This window comes from Podarcis vaucheri (genome assembly GCF_965113315.1).
Source record: "Podarcis vaucheri genome assembly, chromosome: 10".
In the NCBI taxonomy this organism is placed as follows: domain Eukaryota; kingdom Metazoa; phylum Chordata; class Lepidosauria; order Squamata; family Lacertidae; genus Podarcis; species Podarcis vaucheri.
Genome location: NC_138748.1, coordinates 56,676,126 through 56,682,630, shown reverse-complemented (window position 1 = coordinate 56,682,630; position 6,505 = coordinate 56,676,126).

The window sequence follows — 6,505 nt, the reverse complement described above, 5'->3', positions numbered from 1 at the left end:
AATCTTCAAGCTTTAATTAGTAAGAAGCTTTAACTGATTAATCAGACAGGGCAATTTTAATGATGAGTCAGGGAAGACACCTAATCGTTGTTCAAGGTTGTTCTGGTGTACAGTAAGCCTGCAATTTATATGGGGGCTATGATCTGGGGATCACACCTAAAGCCAAAATTGCCTATAGTCAAAATCCATTAGGTTCAAGTGGGATTGCCAAAGCCATTACTCCTGAAACCCTGCCCCCTTTCTGCCATGTCATACATAAAGCTGAATGTGTGTACATTGCAGGCTTGCTGTATTAACATACAGGAATATAAAACTAAATACAGAAAAAGGCCTTTTACAATGATGGACAGCTTTTGTATTTTAAGTTTTCTCTCAAATCTTATGGCTCTTGAGGTTTCGCTTATACGCAAATTTAATCAATTATCTTTTTAAATGGCAGATTAACAGACACCCCACTATATCAGACCTCAATTATACAGGGTGAGTCTTTTAAGAGACCTCGTGGAACATGTGTACTCTGTATCCACAGGCCCTCTTTTAAAGGACTCACCCTGTGTATTCACTGGATGTTATTTTGCATCATCCAGCTGCAGGTAAGAGTGTGCTGTTTGTAGTGGAGATTAGTGTTTAATTGTTGGCTGAATGAATGCAGCTCTGGGGAGTGGTCCAGGGCCTGTCATACTATGACAGCAGCTCCTGCCATGGGCGGTGGGCTCGACTCCAAATGGGTTTGCCATTTTGGGTCATAATTTCAAGGAGACACAGGGTCAGGGATGCTCCACACTGTCAGTTAGGCTATAGAACTGTAGGCCAGGCACTGCATGAGACAGGCCTATGACCCTCAAAGAGGGTGTGAGCCATTTTTAAAAACTGGCTATAGTAGGCAGGTGTATGGAAAGGTTTGCCAGTCCATTTTAGAAGGGAACGGAGAGTGTTGGGGTTACACACAACTAATTCCCAGTGTTAGAAACTGAGATATGAAAGCTAGAAGCTAAAATGGCACCTTAAACCTAGGTTATAGGCACAGCAACGGAATGTCTAGGCGCCCTTTTTTATAACAAGAATACAAAGCTGAAAATTATCTTCAGCTAAAATCTTATATTCATTTTTCACATGGTCTAGTCCTCATCTGAAGACTGCAGTAACAAAGCCATGCTTCCCCTGCCTGTCCCCCTAATATTCAGAGGAAGTAGGGAGGCAGAAAAAGGTCCTCCTTTCCTTCCACTCTACAAATTTAATCTGAAATCTTAGGTGCAGTACTGCGCCCTAAGCTCAGAAACTGCACACGCTAATGAAATTCCTTGTCGTAAAATGCGCCTAGAACAGTGGGAGTTTCGAACACTGCTAATTCTAAAGAGAGACTCCCATAAAGCTAGTTGCTAACACAGTAGAAGCTGGCAATTATCTCTAAATTACACAACCAGATTTTTCACATTTTATTTCCCCACTATGCCATAAAAGCATTGTGCAATTTCTATTTACAATGCCTACTCTTTACTCTTAGAAGAGCATGGAGACCACCATGATTTAGGCAGCTCACACATCCTTAAAACCAAATCTAGAATCCCAGGTACATGTCCCAACAGCAATGGGATTTATGAAAAGTGAACTACAGCTACCTACATCGTGAAGCTTTCTGTCAAAAGCTAAAAAGCCAAAAGAAAAGCTAAAAAGCCCAAAGAAGAATACACTAACCATGTATTTCAAGATTTTAATACTGTGGTTTCCTGATTATATACACAAATGTATGTACACATACTCTAGGAGGGCAAGAGTGTTCTGGGTGGGTGGAGGTTTTTCTGTTTATGGCAACCTAATAACCTAAGTCTAAAGTGGGAGAAAGAGCTTTTTCCAAAGCATTTCCAAAGCATTTTATTCCTACATTAAATGTTCAAATGCTCTAACAATAGGACATTACTGTAACCAGAGCACTAATAAAAGCAGCATCATGCACTACATTCAAAAAGCAGAGAGCCCTTAGAGAATCATGCAATTCACCAAGACGCTTAACTATTTTATATAAAAACAACAACCATCAACCTTTCTTCTGCAAATAAAGACCAGTCTCCTGTGGGAAACTTTAATGCCTGACATACTAATACCAAGAATTCCTAGGTCTTTCTGCTTTATGGAGAGGAGCCTATCTGAGGTCACTTTCAATGTAACAATGAGAATGTGTAGTTCCTTTTTGTCAATGGGGGAAGTAACATTTTGCTAACAAAGAGACATCAGTAATACCAAGACTCCAGCAGACAGAATGTGTGTCCCCAACAGCTGCTTTTTGTTACCTGTAAACTGCTGATAAACACAATAGCTGAGTTTTTCAAACAGCAAATTGCCTAGGCAGACAACAAAGTATTAACCGACAAAAATAAAGGTGTCCAGGGACTAGTAAAATTCCACAGTTGTCTCCAACACAGAACTTGCATACAACATGGCCTCTGATAAAATGCAATGGCAATATGGACAGCCAGTGTGCCTGGCTGTTAACCAGAAGGTTAGTGGCTCAGGCCCACTCAGGGATGGCTATGGGCAGGATTTCTGCATTGTAGGGGGTTGGACTAGATTATTTTTGGGGTTCCTTCCAATTCTATAATTCGTGTTTGAGGTTTCTTTTGAGAGCCAGGAGATTATTTACAGAACTGTTCTCAGTAGTGTATAGTGTCTGTCTGTCTTACACACACACACACACACACACACACACACACACACTATCTCAAGCCCTGTCAACTCACACTGGCCAGGGCAGAAGGTGGGTCGAGTTTCACTATGACAGCACCAGGGCTGGTGTAGCTGAGGATCTCTTGGAGATCTGCAGAACTTTGGATCCAAAGCCTTCAATTTCAGGGCTTTCTTGTTAGCTATTACCTTTCTGCCAGATTATGTCAGCAGTAAATAGAGGTGCATACAATAGTTAACCTTTAGCACTAGAAGCACATATGCACCTTTGGTCATGGAAATGCTCTTCCGTGTGCTACAGTCATTTTAAGTTATACAACCAAGGACTGTAGCAGCAGATAAGTGAGATTACATCACCCATGTTAACTGAAACACACGGCTAGAAAAACACCAGTTCTCCTTTCCTCAAGTTTGTATGATTGGTAGAAGGAATGTGCTTTGAAAAGTGTTCCAAAAATGCTTTCCTGTTCCCTACTTTCTGTTAACAGTTACTGCCATTATTGACCATTAGGGGAAGAGAGTATAAGCATCTTAAAAATTCAACTAACTAGCTATCTTAATACCACAGTGATGCAACCAGAGCAACTTCAGATTATGCAACAACAGACCTTGAACAACTAGTTCATACATATACCGCAATTAAGGGGTGTAACTGTCCAGCAATGCAGCCATTATAGACTAGTAACTTTTTCATGTGGAATCAGATATAGAACTGTGTTTGCTCTGCTTACAAGTGTGAGGTCATGTGCTAATTTTAGTTATAACTTGGGTTTGCAAACTCAGAGTTGCAAAAGGTCTGCCCTTTGTACTTTTTATGCAGTAGAGTTACACAAGAGATAAGATATGTGGTTTATATAATAGATTTCTCAGACAATTAGAATCTTGTATGGAAGAGGGCTGAATCACAAAGATAAATACACAAGTTAATATTAGTACAAGTCATGTCCATTGGTACAGGGTGAACCATATAATGTCATTCTAATATAATGTTACAGTTAAAGAAGGGCATTCTTGAAAATATATTAAGTGATGCTATCTGAACATTAATCCCATATGCACATTCCAGATCAAGATAAGAATCACTTGGTGCACTTAAAAAAAAAGCACTTTAGGCAGCACAAATATGGCATGGCTATGAGCAATGGCCCCCAAAGGAAGATTCACAGGCATGGCCTGACAATATCCCTCAGAGCAGTGGTTTTCAACCAGTGTGCCATGGCACCCTGGGGTGCCTTGAATGATGGTCAGGGGTGCCGCAGCAACACTGGTCTCTGCTCCCGTTTCCTTCCCTCTCTCCTCTGATGCCCCCTCGCATCTCTGCCTCCCTAAGGCTTGCACAAATGTTTATTGCAGTAGCCCTGGCTATAAGCTCCGCAGGCAAATGGTGCCTCTGGGAGGCACCTCTCTTTGGGGGCTGCAGTTCACAGACCAGGTACTGCAGCAGCAGCTGCTCAGAGGTCTCCCAAAGAGAAGGGAGAGGAGAGGCAGTGAAGGGAACACTCCACAAGGGAGGATATTCAAAAAAGGGTGAGGGGCTGCCAGCTCTGCAAGCAAGGGGTGATATAACTGGGCTCCTGAGCCCCACAGGGGTGACACAGAAAGCATGTAGTTAGTTAAGGGAGCGGTGGACTCAAAAAGGTTGAAAACGTCTGCCTCAGAAGTTTCAGGCTCTCTTGTTTTGTGTATATAAATGTTTGCGGTCACAGTGAAAGATAGTTCATTGTGTATCTATCAAAATATATCCCTCCTAGCCTTTTAGTACAAATATTTGCAGCAAGAGTCAATATAGGCTGTCAAAGTTATAATCATAAAAACACAAAAGAACTATAATTTTGAATCACTCCTCTAGCCTTCAGCACTACTCTGGCTGTCTGGTATCAAATCCCAAATCCTGTTGATTTTTCTTTGCTTCCCAACCCAAACTCCTGTTTCAGTATGTCTATAGTTCTGTGCTGACACAAATACGGGGGCGGGGGGAATGTTGTTGTACTTGAACTCATGCTAGCCATTGGATGATATTTAACTACATGATTGATAAATGCTGAGATTTACAATTAAGAGTGGTTGCAGTTCTGTATTACTCTGTAGCTAAACACAGAACCTATCTCATTTAAGTACTAGGGCAGACATAACACGGACATAGCACAACATTTACCATTCGATCAAAACCTGTGGCATAAACATTTTCCATGACAAATGAACAGCAGTCTATAATTAACATTGTAATAACTTTAATTTAAGCATGAAACAAATATAAAGATTTACTCCATTCAGATATCATTATGTGAGCAGAAGTTTGAAGGAAAAGTATTTGTCAAGAGACAGTCAAGGTTAAGAATAGCACTCTCGTCACAGCCATGTTTGAACTGTTGACAAACGTGACTATTTTCAGAATAATAGAGCCTGAAGTACCACATAAGCCAGAGTAAAGTCAACCCTTAAGAATGCAACGTTGTCTCATTTCCTTTTTTAGAGCAGCATTTTGCTACAGAGGACACACACACAAAAAAGACAAGGCGGCTTTTTACATGGGTACACATTGGCCTTAATGCAAAGATTACAACTTGGCTCAATGAGTTCTAAGAAATAATATTATCATAAAAAATAGAACTATGATATTGACAATTATCATTTGTACTCTAAGAAAGCTTGAACATTTTGTGGGTAGTAAGTCCTTGGCAGTTGTCTATGCTCTTCAAGTAGCATAGGGATCTTAAAATCCATTTGCTAGTCCATCAGACCAACTCAAAGATGCATACGTCCAATCATGTACATTTACATGTAAAGCAGATGGGAGATTGTGACCACTAAGGGAGACAAGCAAAATGCCAGAATTTAGAAGTTTAAACTTCTATCCAGTGGCATGCAATTTATAAAGCTAGGCATTCCAAGTATGGGAGATATCGCAGATATAGCCACCCAGAGTGGCTGGGGAAACGCAGCCAGATGGGCGGGGTAGAAATAATGAAGTTGTTGTTGTTGTTGTTGTTGTTGTTGTTGTTGTTGTTGTTGTTGTTGTTGTAGCTCAGAAGAAACAACTGAGCTACACTTGATCTTAGCCAAAAGGCCGAGAAGCGAGGGTGAGGATTTGCTGAACCAAAAATTTGAAATTGGAATGCAGAAAGGGGAGGTATGAGGAGGTCGGGGAAGTAAGTTTTAAGAAAATAAGGATTTGAAATTATACTTGTTTTTTCTTATTTGTGTTTGTTTGTATTGCTGTGTTTGATTATAAAATTTGTGAAACTTTAATAAATATCTTATAAAAAAACAACAACAGACGAAACAACTGAGTAAGCCATTCCCTATTAATTTCCCTACCAGTTTTTCAAGAAATGCAACTGAGAGCACAGCCCAATTACCATATAAATACTATTTACAAATCCCATATTACAAACCATACATAAAATCTACAGAGACACTCCTGGAATAGGCTTCAAAAGTCTGTGCAACCACAGAATGTTCATTCTGAAGTAGTTCTGTCCTACTATGACTCTGCATAGAATTAATATATGTCAGAATCCAAAGCTTATTTAACTATGTAAGGCGAAGCATTTCAGATTGTTGAATAAAGAAAACTAAGGATAGTTGATCCATGTCAGAGCACTACAGAATCATGTTTACTCCCTACTGAACATTTAATGGCCTTGAAGGATATACAAATAAGTCAAAGGCTGTCTACATACTACATACATGGATGTGCATTACAAGTTCTGAGGCTTAGATATTAAGTAGTAGTGTAGCTTTTGGTGTAAAGAATAAGAAAAATCATGCTGGAGAAGGAGAAAATGCCACTATCCTACACCATATCACCCAAAAGACCAAAAGA